We start from the raw sequence: 15,984 nt of genomic DNA, 5'->3' as shown, positions 1-15,984 counted from the left end.
GTTCCAAGAGTTACCAAAATGTAAGTTCATTTCAACCTAATAAACTCTTACTGGGTGAACCTTTAGTTTAGGGCATTGCGATGGGTACTCGGAGTTAAAAACCAAAAGCAAAAATTAAGATGGTGATTAAGTAAGTTTATCTATCACCCTCAACAGCTGCAAAACAAATTGTACGATGCAATGAAAAGTTAATATATCCAAAAATGCCCAAAGGAGGGATAAGGACTCTTATGCAATAAAAATTCAAAGAACTGAGTGATTAGTAGGTGCTGGAGTAACCAGACATATGACTTGCATCAGGACTTCAGAGGTAAATAGCCCATTCGTGGTGGTCATAAACAATTTAAGTTTCGCTGGTGAATTAGCTATCCAGGCTCCTTGAAAAGAGAAAGATTTAGAATGAATTTGATGACACTGCTCAGGGGCTTACTAAATTAGAGAATAGCTTACGTGGGAGACCCCAGGACAAATACCTGGGGGCTGAATTGTGTGACAACCAAAAAGTTTCCAAGGACAAATTTGAAATTTGACTATTTGCACAGGGATGTCAGAGCTTTGTTGGATGATGGTACCCCGTGGGTGCCCTGACATACCTGAAGCTCTGTTTGAATAACGAACACAGTGAACAGTGAAATGGCCCTTTGCATAATCTGGGAAAGTCCTTGGAAATCCTGATGTGAAAGGCAGACTGGAAAAGGTCATTGTTGAGATTTTCCCTCCCCTCCCCCGCTCCCCTCCCCTCCCCTCCCCCCTCCCTCTCTCTCTTTCTCTCTCTCTCTCCCTTCCTTTCTCTTTCTCTCTTTCTTTCTTTCCTTTTCTGAGGCACAGTGTCACTATGTTGCCCAAGCCAGTCTCAAACTCCTGGGCTCAAATAATCCTCCCGCCTCGGCCTCCCAAAGTGCTGGGACTGCAGGCATGAGCCACCATGCTCAGCCACTGTTGAGATGTTGTAAGCAAATTGTTACGGAATGCAACCCCAAATTCATATATTGAAACTCTAACCTCCACTGTGATGATACTTGGAGGTGGGACCGCTGGCGGGTAGTGAGTTGAGATAAGATAATGAGGATGGAGCCCCCAGGATGGGATTAGTGTTTTTTATAAAAAGAGATTAGTGTGCTCTCCTTCCTCCCAACCCCTTTTCTGTCAAGTGAGGATACAACAAAAAGACAGCCACTTGCCAACCAGAAAGAGGGCTTTCACCAGACACGAAATCTGTCAGCAACTTGATCTCAGACTTGCCAGGCTGCAGAATGATGAGAAATAAATGTTTGTTGTTGAAGCCACCCAGTCTATGGTATTCATTATAGCAGCTCAAACAGACTAAGATGCAAATCAATATAAAACACTCTGTGAAAAAAAAGAAATGCTTTCAATATTTTCCAGTGAAAAAGAACTCATAATAAGGATTTGACATTGTTTGACAGGAAGGAAGGCTTCTGTTTCTAGTTTTTTAGTTAACTTGACAGTGAAGTTCAAGTTTGACAGTTTAAACTTTCTTTGGTTTGAAATCATCATTGCCAGGTGGGGGAAGAGGAAGCAGGACCCACACAGGACTCAGGAGGGCATTTAGGTCATTCTACCCAGGCCATTGCCATTCTCTTCCTACTCCTCTGAAAGAAAGGGAGGCTTTGACGTCAGGCGTGGGTGAGTCATCTTTCCTCCCAGGGCCTCCGGCTGGAATTTGCAGGCTGTCTTTGCAGCAGCTATTCTGTTAGTCATTCACAAAAAAGCATCCTGGAAAAGCTGAAGGGAAATGCTTGGATGGACAAGTGATTAAATTTCTATTTTCATGGCAGAGAACCTGCTGGCTTGCTCACAAAAGCAGCTGCATCCAGTACCAGGCACCCGAAGGGCACCCGGTAAATACTTGTGGATTCATTGACGAAAAGATCTGCTGGGTTCTCTTAAATCTTGGTGTTGAAACTGAATTTTCAGATACGATTATGTGACTGGTAGATAAGGTTTTGTGCCTATTTACTTCTCCATGCTCAAATGTCAAATCAAATTTATTGGGTTTACATAAAGAGGTTAGTAACATTGCTGGCCCTACTATCATGAACATTGTGAAAGGAAAATGAATAAGGCCCTTTCTGAAGCTTTATCTGCAGGGGTACATGTGTGGGATTCAATGGAAGGAAAGTTGAACTGTGAGCTAAGAATGATTGTCTCTTTTGCTCCAGGAAGCCCTCAGCAATCATTTGATCTTTTTTGAGAATCTGTTAGGGAAAAGAATAAAAATATCTCCTTACCTGCCAGAAATGCAGGGAAACAAGAATGAAGCAAAAGGAAGAGTATGAGTCCTACATCCTTCCAGCCTGAGACAGGATGTATCCTTATTGCTTTGCCTGCAGTGAACTGACAGGGAATCTGAGATGCACAGAGGCATGGTAAATTAGCCAGAAAAGTCTAGCAACTGCAGCCTGAGCCCTCTTCTCTTTTCACTCTCTTAGGCGATCTCCACAGCTTTATATACCATCTATGTCCATGACTCTTAATTAGATTTCTATCTCTAGTCCTTCTCCTTCTTCACATATATAACTTTGTGCTTTACACTTTTATGTGAAGTTCTGGTAGGTATTTCAAACTTCACATTCGAACTCAAACTCATGACTTTCACCTCAAACATGCTCCTCCCTTGTCACCCTTAGGAGGGACTACCGTTTACAGTTATCTAAGCCAAAAAGTCTAGGAGTCATCCTTGAATCCTCTGTTCTTTTCACCCCCCGTGAGATACAATTTGGTATTAAGACAAATTCTTTCTCTGTTTCTCTCTCTCTATTTCCACTGCGAATACCCTAGAATAAACCATGCTCCTTTCTCACTGGGTGGACAGGAGTCACTAGTCTCTCTTATTTTACTCTTGACTTCTATTGATATAGGAGTTAAGAAGAAATTACTTAGGCAGATAGTGAGGGTACTGGAGTCCTCGGTAAGATTTTCCTTTTTAATGAAAAGCAGCCCCAAATCATTTTCTAACAAACAACAGCTTGTAAAATCAAGCTGCAGACATAGACAAGCAAGCTGGAAGCTTGCAGGGATGAATCCCAGTAGAAAAGCACTATCTGGGACTAGGCATGTTCAAAATGGCAGCTTCATCTTCCCTTCCCTTTGCCAGCCACGTGTACACTAAGGAGCAGACAAGATGGCACCAGCCAAGTTGAAAGCCCATTTGCATAATAAGATAGGCAGGATGGGGGTGGTGACCAGCCTTCTCCGCATGCCATGTAAACATCACATCTGATCGAACCAATCTGTGAGCCCTATGTAAATCAGGCACTGCCTTCTCAAGCCTGCCTATAAAATCCAGTGAACTCTGCTGCCGACCAGTCTTTTCTCTCCGCAGCACTTCTCTCTCACTGGAGAGAGAACTGTTCTCCTTTCTCTTTCTTCTGCCTATTAAGCCTCTGCTCCTAAACTCCTCATGTGTGTCTGTGTCCTAAATTTTCCTGGCATGGCAGGACAAACCCCGGGTATTTACCACAGACAACAAAACAGCTTCACTACGATGTATGCATGCTGCAAAGGAAGGTTCGTATAAAATTCTTCTCAAAAAATTATTCAGGCAGCCGGGCGCGGTGGCTCACGCCTGTAATCCCAGCACTTTGGGAGGCCGAGGCGGGCGGATCACGAGGTCAGGAGATCCAGACCATCCTGGCTAACATGGTGAAACCCCGTCTCTACTAAAAATACAAAAAAATTAGCCGGGCGTGGCGGTGGGCGCCTGTAGTCCCAGCTAGCTACTCGGGAGGCTGAGGCAGGAGAATGGCGGGAACCCGGGAGGCGGAGCTTGCAGTGAGCCGAGATGGCGCCACTGCACTCCAGGCTGGGTGACAGAGAGAGACTCCATCTAAAAAAAAAAAATAAAAAAAAAAATAATTATTCAGGCAATTTATTAAATATTACCTATAAAATATTATGTATCTATATTTTACATAAGAAAACAATGATTTATTGGTCTTCATAACAACTGGTCCATGCAACAATACTAAGTAGTCAACACTAAGCTCAACTCTATTTTCAGACCAAACATGCAACTTTAGATTAGAGGACATGTGGGATCTTGCATCCTAATTCCTAAATTTACAGTCAAAATGTTTTCAGAGATAAGTATTATGAAATCCATGAGAAGCTAAAATAATTTATTTATTTATTTATTTATTTATTTTGAGATGGAGTCTTGCTCTTGTCACCCAGGCTGGCATGCAATGGCGCGATCTCAGCTCACTGCAACCTCCGCCTCCAGGGTTAAGCGATTCTCCTGCCTCAGCCTCCAAGTAGCTGTGATTAAGGCGTGTGCCACCACACTGAGCTAATTTTTGTATTTTTAGTAAAGCCGAGGTTTCACCATGTTGACCAGGCTGGTCTCAAACTCCTGACCTCAGGTAATCCACCCACCTCGGCCTCGCAAAGTGTTGGGATTACAGGCATGAGCCACCGCACCTAGCTCTACCTCTTCTGAAGTTGTTTCTTTTCTGTCTCTTAGATCTCAGCCCTAAGGTCCCTTCCCTGAGAAGGCATTTCTGGGTACCCTTTCTAAAGCAGCGGTCTCTGTGGCTCCCTCAGTCCTTGTGCATCATATCATTGTTTAATTCGTTTGTAAAATTAACCACATACCGAAATTATCCATCTTATTTATTTACTTGTTTATTATATCTCCACTATCTCTTGCTTCTTTCCAAGTAAGTTGTGACCTCCATGTGAATGAGGGCTTTGTCCTTCTTAAAAGAGGCAATTATGGAGCAGTGATTAAGCTCTCACACTCTGGAAACAGATTTCTTGGATTCATAGCCCAATTTTGCCACTTGCTAGGTATTTGACCTAAAATAATTGTTTGACCTCTCTGTTCCTCTCTCTTCTCATTAGTAAAATGACAGCAGTAAAAAGACCTGCCTCATGAAATTGTTGTAAAAAGCTCACTCCCTGCAAGTTATCCCTGGCGCAAGGCACATACTCAGCAAATGTTGGCTGCCACTGTTGATGACTGTACAGTACCTGCTTAACACGTATTAATAGCGTGAACAGGCCGGGCGTGGTGGCTCATGCCTGTAATTCCAGCACTTCGGGAGGCTGAGGTGGGTGGATCAACTGATGTTAGGATTTCGAGCCCAGCCTGGCCAACGTGGTGAAACCCTGTCTCTACTAAAAATGCAAAAATTAGCTGGGCGGGGTGGCGGGTGCCTGTAATCCCAGCTACTCGGGAGGCTGAGGCGGGAGAATCGCTTGAACCCGGGAGGCGGAGGTTGCAGTGAGCCGAGGTTGCACCATTGCACTCCAGCCTGGGTGACAGAGTGAGACTCTGTCTCAAAAAATAAAAATAAATAAATAAATAAATAGAGTGAACAATAAATTAGTTTTATTTATTCAAGGAACACTTCTGCTCTGTCATGGAACATTTTTGGGAATATGCATAGGGGCTTAGAGAACAGGCGAGCTGTCCTCGGAAACCTCTTTGGATGATGGCTGGGCAGAACTGCAGCTCTGCAGGGAGAGATGCGAGCCAGTGTGTGGAAATGGAAAATGATCATAATAGAAGCCAGAGTTTGTATTTTGTACCGATTCTGTGCTAAGTGCTGTGACCCATTTTTCTATTTTGCCTTTCAAAAATTACTAATCCATTTGTGTGAAGTTTATTATGAAACACTTCTTAGGGCTCCTGGTTACAGCAACCTTCCTGATACTACAGAAACGGCACACGACCCATTCCCTGCTGGAACACGCCTTAGCTTCTACTCCATGCCTGGTTAGGAACTGCCCATCTTCAGCTCCCAACTGAAATGGCATTGCCTTAGTGAAGCCTCAGTTGACCCTGGCAAGATGTTCCAGCTTTCCCTGGAATATTAGTTCTTCATGCCTTCTACCTTGCCTTTCTGGCATGCATCACACCTTACATTAATTCGAATGACTAATTAGTCTCTTTCTTTCTTTTTTTTTTTTTGAGACAGTCTCACTCACTCTGTCGCCCAGGCTAGAGTGTAGTGGTGGGATCTCTGCTCATTGCAACCTCTGCCTCCTGGGTTCAAGTGATTCTCCTGCTTCAGTCTCCTGAGTAGCTGGGATTAAAGGTGCATGCCACCATGCCTGGCTAATTTCTTGTATTTTTAGTAGAGATGGGGTTTCACCATGTTGGCCAGGCTGGTCTCGAGCTCCTGACCTCAAATGATCCACCTGCCTCAGCCTCCCAAAGTGCTGGGATTACAGGCATGAGCCAGGGCGCCCGTCCCATTGGCTTTATTTCTTCAGAGTCTGGTTCAACAACAACAACAAAAGCCAGGAAATTCAAGATAAAAGAAACATTAAGCAGAAGTATTTTAATGACCACTTGATGAAAAAAGTCATTCAGCACTTCGTTATTCTTATTAAAATGAGAATGACTTTTTCATTTTATTTTTTAGAGACAGAATCTTGCTCTATCACCCAGCTGGAGTGCAGTGGCACCATTGCAGCTTACTGCAGCCTCAAACTCCTGGCTCAAGGGATCCTTCAGCTTCAGCCTCCTGGTTAACTAGGACTATAGGTGAGCATCATCATGCCCTGCTAATTTCTTAATTTTTTGTAGAGATGGAGTTTTGGTATGTTGCCCAGGCTAAGAATAACTTTAATCCATCATGAGCTATACTACTGGTTTACAATTTTTGAATATTTATGCCAATGTTTTCCAGTAGGGCTTCGTAGAAAATTAACTGGAAGTCTGATGAAATTCAGAGAGTAAAAAAAAGAAAAGAAAAAAATCACACTGATGATATCTTGGCAAAAGTAGGGAAATGACCAAAAGAAGCTATTGTTTTACCCACTCAATTTATGGTCTATGAAAAGCAGAACTGCTTCTGAAACCACCTTTGCAAAATTATGACTGAGGCAGTGAAAGAGATCTAACTTAATTGACTCCATCTTGCTTCTAACCTCCAAGCTGTTCTTATTCATTCCTGGGTGTAGGCTAAACTAACTTTGGGACAGACTCAGTTTATAGTTTATAGTTTAAAACAAAGATGATAACAGCCCTTTCCCAAAGCAGACCGCCTTCTTGCCTGGGGACTAGACTGCCTTTGTAGGACTAACAAATTAGCCACAAGATTAGAAATTAAGGTTTAGGAGTCATGCAACTGGAGGCTACAAGATTCTGACCTCCACTAAACTGCTCCTAAGATCAGTGCTTGAGATATTTTGCAGACCCTGCACTTGATGGATCAGCTGGCACCACCCAGATTGATTAACTGGCTCATCTGATCTTGTGGCCCCCACCCAGGAACTGACAGAGCACAGGAAGACAGCTTTGACTCCCTGTGATTTCATTGCTGACCTGACCAATCAGCACTCCTGGCTCACTGGGTTCCCCCACCCATCAAGTTGTCCTTAAATACCCTGCTTCCCAAATGTTGGGGAGACTGATTTGAGTAATAATAAAACTCCAAAGAAAAAAACAAAAACAAAAACAAAAACAAAACGAAACAATCTACCACCAACAAAAAAACCCTCCAGTCTCCCGCACAGCTGGCTCTGCATCAATTACTCTTTCTCTATTGCAATTCTCCTGTCTTGATAAATCGGCTCTGTGTAGGCAGCAGGCAAGGTGAATCCCTTGGGCAGTTACACTTCTGATGGGAGAGATCAGAATAATCAATGAGAAGTTTGAATTCAAGGACAAATTGTAAGACACTTATTAAGTCCAATTGTGAAGAGACCTATTTCAAATAGAAAGTAATGCCAAATCTCTTGTCTGGAATTTGATTTTTTCCTACCTTTAACAAATGAATATTTCAAGGAGGGATAAGATTTTTCATAAGTGTGTATGAAAGGTATATTTACCATTTGAGATTAGATGTAAGAAGAATAAACTGAAATTACATTATTGATAAAGTTACTGCAAGATCTTTTAATATGAATTGAGTCATACAGGAAAGTTTGCAAAAGAGAAATCTTGTGAACCAATGTTCAGCTTGAAAAATATGAGCTTATCTGAAGGGCTGAAAATGGAAGAAGAGAGTAACACATGAGAATAAAAATGAAACAAAAAAAGAACTTTAGAATAAAAGGGAAGTGTATTTTAACATCTCCATCCTTTCAATTTTTTTTTTTTTTTTTTTTTTTGGGACTGAGTCTCACTCTATCACCCAGGCTGGAGTGCACTGGCATGATCTCAGCTCACTGCAACCTCCGCCTCCCAGGTTCAAGCAATTCTGGTGCCTCAGCCTCCCAAGTAGCTGGGATTACAGGCGCCCTCCACTGTGCCCGGCTAATTTTTGTATTTTTAGTAGAGATGGGGTTTCACCATGTTGGCCAGGTTGGTCTCGAACTCCTGACCTCAAGTGATCTGCTTGCCTCAGCCTCCCAAAGTGTTGGGATTACAAGTGTAAAACACCACATCCGGCCTCCATCCTTTAAATTTTTTTAAAGTTTCCTCTTTTGTTCTTTTTATGTCTTTAACATTTTAATTTACATATGTAACTTAATAACTTTATTTCTTTTACAGAAAAGCATCTTTTTGAATTCTGTATCCAAAGCAGTCAGTTTTGGTAAACTATATTTTCCTAGAAAATTCTCCATTTCATCTAGTTTTTCAAAGGTATTTGTACAGAGGTCTGAAAAGTAGTCTCATTAAAAATTTTTTCTATTTGAATTATTATTTCTGCTATGTCATTAATTTTATATATTTGTACTTGGCTTTTTTTTTTCCCTCAGTTAGGTTAGCTAGTGCTGTAACCATCCAATGGATTCACTTTGCCTGCAGGTAGCCAATTTATCAAGACAGGGGAATTGCAATAGAGAAAGAGTAATTCACACAGAGTCGGCTGTGTGGGAGACTGGAGTTTTATTATTACTCAAATCAGTCTCCCTGAGCATTTGGGGATCAGAGCTTTTAAGGACAACTTGGTGGGTCAGGGGAAGCCAGTGAGCCGGGAATGCTGATTGGTCAGGTGAGAGATGAAATCATGAGAAGCTGAAGCTGTCCACTTGTGCTGAGTGAGTTTCTGTGTTAGGGCCTCAAGATCAGATGAGCCAGTTAATCAATCTGGGTGGTGCCAGCTGATCCATCAAGTGCAGGGTCTGCAAAATACCTCAAGCACTGATCTTAGGAGCAGTTTGGGGGGGGTCAGAATCTTGTAATCTCCAGCTGCATGAGGCCTAAACCATAATTTCTAATCTTGTGGCTAATTTGTTAGTCCTACAAAGGCAGTCTAGTCTCCAGGCAAGAAGGAGGTTTGTTTTGGGAAAGGGCTGTTATTGTCTTTGTTTTAAACTATAAGCTAAGTTCCTCCCAAAGTTTGTTCAGCCTACACCCAGGAAGGAACAAGGACAGCTTAAAAGTTAGAACCAAGGTGGAGTTGGTGAGGTTAGCTCTCTTTCACTGTCTCAGTCATAATTTTGCAAAGGTGGTTTCAGTGCTTTGTCTATTTTGTTGATACTTGAAACAAACAATATTTTGTTTTCCTAATTAGATCCACTGTTTTCTGTTGTCTCGCTCATCGATTTCTGTTTTCATATTTATTATTTTTATGAAAGAAGTTAGAATTAAAATCAAGCCACTTATGTCAGACCCTGACAAAATGGAGCCAGGGAAGGCCATGAAGGGAGGGTTCTTGTGCCTGATATGAAGACTTTCACAAAACACTGCAAAAACCACACTTTGCACGAAGGCCATTGGAACCTTACACAAAAAATATTTTTGTGAGAACATCTTCCCAGCAACTGCTTGTCCCACCTCGGACCAACACTACCCTTGTTATCGATCCTTGTAGCCAAGGATAATTGTTTCAGAGACACAGATGTAAGTGTTTTTGATTTAAAAACCCTTCTCTTCCTTTACCTCTGTGAATACGTTCATAGTTTACTATGGCACAGTGTTCCACATTAAAATGCCTACTCCCAAATAAACTTATGCCTTTTTAAAAATAAAATAAAAAATAAAATAAAATAAAATAAACACAAGGTCTCACTCTTACACCCAGGCTGGAGTGCAGTGATGTGATCATGGCTTACTGCAGCCTTGACCTCCCAGGCTCAGGTGATCCTCCCATCTCGGCCTCCCAAAGTGCTGGGATTACAGGCATGAACCACTGCGTCCAGCCAAACTTATCTTTGGAGTATTGTAACCAAGCGAGTTATAGAGAAACGCCACACTCTGAGACTAATTCAGGAGTCCTTTATTGCTGGTGACCGAGAGACGGCTAGAGCTCAAAATTCTCTTGGCCCCGAAGAAGGGGCTAGATTTTCTTTTATACCTTGGTCTAAAAGGGGAGCGGGGAGCCTAGCTGAAGCAATTTTTACAGAAGCAGAACAGGCAAAAAGTTAAAAAAAAATTAATGGTTACAGAGATAGTTACAGAAAAATAAACAGTTCCAGGTGCAGGGGCTTTAACTGTCACAAAGAGATAATGCAGGTGCTTTGGGTACCATCCACCGAGCACATCCCCAGGAGCTGCTGGTACAGCTTGCCTCAATATCTTATCAGTAAGTGCATCCTGGATGTGCTTGGAGTTAGCTTGCACTAGTTATGCCCTTAAGGGAGGGGGGTAAGGGGGGCTGCAAGTGACAAAACTAAAATGGAGTCTGTCCAGCTCTCTCAGCTAAGGGAGACAATCAGGTTAAAACAAGGTAGGGTATCACAGGAGAATCTCTATTATTTAGGTTGACTTTTTTATAAGTACTGTGTGCTAACCAGTTGCACCACTGGAGCCACTGACTTGTGCTATATTTTAGTTTACTTTGTTGTTGTTGTTGCTGTTATTGTTTAGCTTTTATGAGTTGGGAATTTAGTTTTAAAACAAATTCTTTCCTTTATATTGATAAAGCATTTGAGGCTATGATTTTCCTCTGATAACAGCTTTAAATATAGCCCATAGATTCTGAAATGCAGCATTTTCATTATTATTAATTTTCATTATCATAAATTATCATAAAATGTATAATTTTCATTATCAATAATAACGAAACGTAATTATCTCAGTTGCAAATTTCCTTTTTAACTAATAGCTGTTTAGAAGTATTTTTCAGTTTAAAGTTTTTATTTTATTTTTTAAAAATTTTATTGAGATGTGACTTACAAATTAGAAATTGTGTATATTTAAGTTATACAACATGGCATTTTCATATAAGTATACATTATGTAATGATTCCCACAATCAAACTAATTAATACATTCATCACCTCGCATAGTTATATATTTTTGTGTGTATGTGTGGTAAGAACACTTAAAATCTACTCCCTTAATAAATTTCAAGTATTATATTTATTATTAACTATGTTTGTCATGTTATACTGTACTCTAGAACTTTTATTCATCTTATAACTGAAACTTGTACTCTTTGACCAACATGTCTCCATTTATTTTGAAATTATTTTTATTTTTATAAAAAAGTTGCAGTGATAGTACAGAGAGTTTTCATATACGCTTCAGCCAGTTTCTCCTATTGTTTATAGGAGACTATCTTATGTTATCATGGTACATCTGTCAAAACTAAGAATCAACATTGGTACATTACTGTGGACTATTCTCAAGACTTTATTTGGATTTAATTTTCCCATTAATGTTCTCTTTCTGTTCTGGGATCTAATCCAGGGTGCCAAATCGCATTTAATTGTCAAGTATCTTTAGTCTCCTCTGGTCTGTGACAGTTAAATGATTTTTTAATGTCCCAAAAGAAGGGCCTTTTAGCTTTTTTTTTGAGACAGAATTTCGCTCTTGTTGCTTAGGCTGGAGTGCAATGGCGCGATCTCGGCTCACTGCAGCTTCTGCCTCCCGGGTTCAAGTGATTCTCCTGCCTCAGCCTCCCGAGTAGCTGGGATTACAGGCTCCTGCCACCACGGCTGGCTAATTTTTGTATTTTTGTAGAGATGGAGTTTCACCATGTTGGCCAGGCCGGTCTTGAACTCCTGAGCTCAAGTGATCCGCCTGCCTCAGCCTCCCAAAGTGCTGGGATTACAAGTGTGAGCCACCGTGCCTTAACATTCAATATTAAGTTGGAGCCATCAGTTTTAGATAATTGTGGCTGGAGCTTGGAAAAGAATTACTAACAACTTTTAGATTTTTCTGTACTTTCATCTTCTTCTAGTATCAATTTCCATGGAAATTCAACCATTCATACACCAATTAATTCTACCATTCATTTATCTATCCATACTATGATTATTAAATCTTATGCGGTACCTAAACACACCACACCCTTTTGTGTTATTTCTGTTCTTTTCTACACGCTCTTCCCACTGATTGGAGCACCCCTCTGACTCGCTGGCTAACTGCTACTTTTTGTTCAAAAATCAGCTGAGAGGGCAACTCATCTGTGAATTTTTTCTTGACTTCCCTCCTCCCAGGCTGGGTTAGGTGCCTCCCTATCTCTTTTTTTACTTAAATTTTTTTTCTTTATTATTTCTTTATTTTTTTGAGATGGAGTTTTGCTTCTTGTCGCCCAGGCTGGAGTGCAATGGTGCGATCTAGGCTCACTGCAACCTCTGCCTGCTGGGTTTAAGCAATTCTCCTGTCTCAGCCTCCCAAGTAGCTGGGATTACAGGAGTGCACCACCATGCCCAGCTAATTTTTTGTATTTTTAGTAGAGACAGGGGTTCACCATGTTGGCCAGGCTGGTCTCAAACTCCTGACCTCAGGTGATCCACCCACCTTGATCTCCCAAGATGTTGGGATAACAGGCGTGAGCCACCAGGCCTGGCCTTTTTTCTTATTTTCATTTTACATGCATAATCTTTTAAAGTGCCCTTCTTTATACCATCTCTTTGTATGACATTCAAAGCTTCCTAATAAATCTGATCAAAAATTATTTTCCAGCCTAGTCTCTTACTGTACTCTATCACAAGTTTATAGGCAGAATGGCATAGTAGTTGAGAAAGGGCTCTGATATCAGACTGCTGGGACTAAAGTCTTGGTTCTACTATTTCTAGTTGTGTGACTGTAGGCGAACTACCTAACTCTGAGCCTGTTTCCTGATCCACAGGAGATTATAATATCACCATCCTCTTGATAAAATCAGGCGCTATGATAAAACAAGGTAATCCACTTAGGAAGTTGTCCTACACATAGTAAATACTCTACAGATTAGCCATTGTTGTTGTTAGTAACAGTAATAGTAATAGTGAATCTCATGTTGGACTTTGCTTGTTTTTTCCTAAACTCTAATTGACATTGGAAGCCCCAAATCTGAAGTACAAGAACTTACTACCATGTTAAAGTTCAACCTAGAGATTAGCACATTTGGCTCAGGATATCTGTGGATTCTGCAACTGTAGATTCAACTAATCATGGACTGAAAATATTAAGACTAAAAGAACAATACGACAATAAAAATAATATAAATTAAAAATTACAGTGTGATAATAATATAAATTGAAACATATAGTATGACAACTATAGGCATAGCATTTACATTGCATTACATATTATAAGTAATCTAGAGATGATTTAAAGTGTATGGGAGGATGTGTGTAAGTTATATGCAAATACTACATTTTTTATATAAGGTAGTTGAGCATCCATGGAGTTTAGTATCCTTGGGGGTCCTGGAACCAATCCCCTCCCATACTGAGGAAGGACTGTACACAGAAAAAATCAAGATTTACGTAGTGATATAGGGGAGGAGGCAGTGGACTCAAACCTGTGAAAAATGTCAAAAATGGGTTAGAGCTTAGAAAAACACTGAAGAATAAGAATAAGGTTTATTTTTGGGAGGCGGAGCTTGCAGTGAGCCGAGATCGCGCCACTGCACTCCAGCCCGGGCGACAGAGCGAGACTCCGTCTCAAAAAAAAAAAAAGAAGGTTTATTTTTATGTTTGCAGAGATCAATCAGGCCAGAAGAGACATTGGAATCAACATAGGATTAGCATAGATTAGAAAATTACATGAAGAACTATTTCAAGTTATCCTTAAACAAGGCACTAAATTAGATTATATTGAGATTTATTTTAAGGGACTAAAAGAAAACATCAAAATGTATTGGTTGCTTTATTTCATTTCATAAATCAAATTACGGATGTAGTGTAGTACATGTATTTTATGTTTCAGCTAAGGAAAAATCCTTAGGTAATTCACATATTCTGATGTGAATTTTATTTCATTTTATTCACATTTTTTTTTTTTCAGACGGAGTCTCACTCTATTGCCCAGGCTGGAGAGCAGTGGCAGGATCTTGGCTCACTGCAACCTCCACCTCCCAGGTTCAAGCAATTCTCTTACTTCAGCCTCCCGAGTAGCTGGGATTACAGGCACGTGACACCATGCTCAGCTAATTTTTGTATTTTTAGTAGAGGCGAGGTTTCACCATGTTGGCCAGGCTGGTCTTGAACTCCTGACCTCAAGTGATCCGCCCGTCTTGGTCTTCTGAAGTGCTGGGATTCAGACGTGAGCCATCACGCCCGGCCTATTCACATATTCTGATGTGAATTTTATTTCACAAATGCCAAGTATTTGTGAAATAAAATGATTGGATGGGCTGAGCTCCACAGCCGACTATGATCTTTAAGATTACCTCTACCTCTGATATTCTATGACATTAAAAAAAACCTTCGTTTCCCTAAGAAAATTTCTATGGTAGAGTAGGAATAGTAACACAGCAATATCCTTCTTAATGAGCTTTCCTCAGTGGAAGGTCACTTAGAGTTTAACGGGATTAATTTGGCTGACATGTTCAATTTTAAAAGGAATTTCTGTGCTTGTGCCAGCCAGCATGGATCTTGATAGGCAGAAGAGCTCAGATCCTGCCAATTTCACACAGGAGTACAGCTCCTTAAGTCATGACTCTGGCTGAGAAGTTGCCCACAGATGTTGGTTGCTGAGATGAAGAATCCATGGTGCAAAGAGAGGTTCCTGGGCTCCCATGTTGAGCAAATCCTGCTTGTTCTTCAGGCTGTACCAGCCCTGACTCTGGGATCCTCTTCCCAATCTATAATGAAAGGGTAAACAGATTTAGGGGGCATCAGTGTTTCTCTACCTTGGAACTTACGCAGAGGTAAAAACAAGTTTTGTTTTGTTTTGAGACAGGGTTCACTCTGTCACCCAGACTGGAGTGCAGTGGTGTGATCTTGGCTCACCACAACCTCTGCCTCCCAGATTCAAGTGATTCTCCTGCCTCAGCCTCCTGTGTAGCTGGGACTACAGGCATATGCCGCCACACCTGGCTCATTTTTGTATTTTTAGTAGAGATGGGGTTTTGCCATGTTGGCCAGGCTGGTCTCGAACTCCTGGCCTCAGGTGATCTGCCCACCTAGGCCTCCCCATGACCCACTGCGCCTGACCTGAGGACAGATTTTATACTAAATAGTTTCATTCCAAAAGGTAAAGCAAAATCTTTCTATCACAGATGCAGCCTTGGCAGCCCCGTCATGTCCCCTCTCCTCTCTGACCCTTCCTGCATCTTCAGGATCAAGTGGGGATCAGCTTTCTGTTGGTGGTGCTCGTGTTCTCAGCAGCAACTGCTCTTTTATCTTCCCTCCTAAGAGGCAGGGCCATTCCTTTTTTAACTCTAGCAGCTTTTAAGTTTTTGCATTTTATGAGCAAGGAATGGCCTTGAGGACTGAGGACAGGGAAACTACAAATAATTCGGGTCAACCCAGTAGAAGCAGATCCCACTGGGGTTCCAAATAGCTTTTGCCCTTGCACTAGAAAATATCTCCAACTAGCTAGGTAGATTCATTTTTATCTTTTCTCTAAAGCTGTGGGTGAAGGACAGCATACCAGAATAGACCAGGTATTGATTCACGGAACGCATTTCTGTAACTGCCGTGTTTTTGAACATTGAACTTAATCGATTTGAAAAGGCCTTGGCAAGGAATAGAGGCATGGTAATGCCATCAAACTACCTACTGGCCTGGAAGTAGGTAGTACCTGGCTCTGGAAGGCAATATTGAACTGGTTAAGACTTAAGCTGTAGACTCAGACTCTGTTTTTATTGAGACCCCACTTATTATACATATATGTGTTACCTAGGACAGGTACTTAATTTCTCTATACCTTAGTCTTCCCACTGTATGTTCTCACTTGTAA

General features: G+C 41.2%; 1 protein-coding gene across 2 annotated transcripts in view; it reads left to right on the top strand.

Moving 5' to 3' along the window:
• The window catches only part of AP1S3 (adaptor related protein complex 1 subunit sigma 3), a 167,942-nt gene that overhangs the window by 109,270 nt on the left and 42,688 nt on the right, over positions 1-15,984 (top strand). For both annotated transcript variants that reach the window (XR_001716071.4, XR_010149902.1), the window contains exon 7: positions 6,396-6,517. The gene's annotated coding sequence lies outside the window, so the exon portion shown is untranslated. Of the gene's footprint in view, positions 1-6,395; positions 6,518-15,984 lie in introns of those variants that run through there.

This window comes from Pan troglodytes, chromosome 13 (genome assembly GCF_028858775.2).
Source record: "Pan troglodytes isolate AG18354 chromosome 13, NHGRI_mPanTro3-v2.0_pri, whole genome shotgun sequence".
NCBI classification, from domain to species: Eukaryota; Metazoa; Chordata; class Mammalia; order Primates; family Hominidae; genus Pan; species Pan troglodytes.
The sequence above is the reverse complement of the archived record's forward strand: the minus strand, read 5'-3'. Positions and strand labels throughout refer to the sequence as shown.